The sequence below is a fragment of the Trichinella spiralis genome (genome assembly GCF_000181795.1).
Source record: "Trichinella spiralis strain ISS 195 chromosome Unknown Scfld1087, whole genome shotgun sequence".
In the NCBI taxonomy this organism is placed as follows: domain Eukaryota; kingdom Metazoa; phylum Nematoda; class Enoplea; order Trichinellida; family Trichinellidae; genus Trichinella; species Trichinella spiralis.
The window spans coordinates 6749-9174 of NW_003528026.1; positions in this window are offsets into that span (position 1 = coordinate 6749).

The following is a 2426-nucleotide window of genomic DNA, read 5'->3' on the forward strand; positions in this document are numbered from 1 at the left end:
TTCACTTGTTAAACGCAACTAAAATTCATCATCCTCTATTGTATATTTATTTATATTTTTAGTTCTATTTTAATGATCAATTTCACCCATTATCCAATTCAACGGTGGTTTCTTTTTTACACTAAGCTGTTAGTTACAGATGTGAAATTTTTTTTAATCCACTTATTTCACTTATTAAACGTAGAGTTGAATTGAAAAAAAATTAATTAATCCAACCATTCGTGTCATTGAAGTGTATGGTGAAAATAATTGCAAAAAAGCAATCTACATATGTTGTATATTTTTTGGTAAAGGTTGACAAGTTTTCTTCCCTTTGCATGCTTGGAGGAGCACAGCTTTGTCAACTTTTCATGACAAATAATCTCTACCCGGTCCGTCCGTCCGTTGGTTTTTTGGTACGTGATGAAAAAGCGTCGAACAATCTCCAAGATAAGGAACAAAATTGAAAGAAAACATATGATCGTTTGATGATAGTTTTTTTCACTTTTCAATTTCAAATTTTCAAATCTTCGCAACAGCTGACTGATGCGAATGATGACGAGTAAACATTGCGATAGATAAATTCGCATTCGCGCACAGTCATACGTATATTTGGACAGATTAATTTGTTTTTGGTGAGTAGGTGGCTGCGTGGGGGTGACTGTTTAAATGTAGGAAGTTCAAGTCAAAGATAAATCAAATTATTCGCATGTGGTTGATTATTATGATTGATCATTACAAAAGATGCTTGATAAGTTATAAACACAAGTTATGTAGTTGATTATTTGAAAAAATATTCTGTCTTACTTTTTGGAAATTATTTTCATCATCATTTTAATAATAATAATTAACAGCCAAGCTTGATAGGCTATGCATATGTGATAGGATAAGCCGTTGCAGAGTTAGTTATTTATGTGAAAAGGTTGTACATTACAACTTACCTCATTGTTATATTCTTCACGTCCACTGTATACATGTCGTTCTGTGTTGCATTTTGTATACAGTGAATGGAGGACAATATGAGTAGCGTTGCTTCTTTTTTCTGTAGCAGAGCAGAGTTCTTCCGAATCATTACTGAACGAAATCTGCAAGCGAAATTTTCTGTATTCAATAATAATAATAATGTATTATTCACTTTTGAGCCGATTATGGAGAAATACTTTCAAGCGCATCTAAGCTTGTATCTAAATTCCAGCAGAAAGGATTTGCATCTTTGTTTTTTGTCTTTGAAGTATGCAAAATTTAGACAAACAATATCGATCATATTAAAATTGAATTGTGGAAAGATTTTACAGTTCTCCTTGCACGCTATTTAAGGATTAATTTCAGAGGTAAGAGGCTTTTTCAAAATTATTTTTGCGTGACTATGTGCTATTGGGTAGTAATGAATTTAAAAAATAATGAAATAGAGAAAAATTTTGTAAGCTTGATTAATTGTTGAAGTGTGCTTCTGAACTCAGTTTAAAATCGATTCCTTTTGTCGTGTTATTGATAACTTTAAAAAAAAGTTCAGCCCAAGAATAGCACTTTTTCCACTTATGCACAGTGTAGCAGTTATGGAGGGGAAAAAATAAACGTGAAACTGATTTACAAAGATTTGCGTGTGCAATAATCGATCTGAATTTTTCATGCCAACTCAATTTCCTTTTGGAAAACTTTTTTCTTTACAAAACAGGTAGATGATGGCAATTAGATGGTGAATAATATTATTTCAGCAGACCAATTCAATCATCTCCCTCTCTCTCTTGTGTGTGTGTGTGGGGGGGGGAGTATGGTTGTGTATGAAGATGAACAACAAATATCGATTTATTTTTAGAATGAGACAAATTTCCCCTTTCATCTCAGCAAATCTCCTCACCGATCGGTAAAAAATACCAACGAAACGGTGACTCATGAGAGTTGTTTCACAACGACTGTATTAAGTTTGACCACCTAATTGGCGGTTGCCATGAGCACTAACCAAAGTTTTGTTGGTAGAGAATGATTGAATTTCATTATAACTGACATTTTCGTTAATTAATGTTTCAACAAATGCTAAACAACGCGGTAATTGGTTAATATTTTGCAGCTGAGTGCTCCGCCGTGGAACTGCGTGAAGTGGACAAACGGAGGAGCACTATATGTATGTATATATATATATATATGGGAGACATGCTTGAAGCATAGGATTTAAAATAACTCGAAGCATTGCAAATTTTCCAATACATCCCATACTACTTTCCTACTGATCAATATTAATAATAAATGATATGATAAGTGGAATATTAAATTAGCTATATATAGGTTCGACATTATTTATTACAAATTCTTGAATAACACAGTAAAGAACTGTTGTTGCTGTTGAGTTTTCTTTTCAAATTCGAACCATTTTTTGTTTGTATGAAAATATTTTTTCTGTTTTCTTTTGCAAAGTTACACTCAGAGTGCAATAATAGATATTAACATTG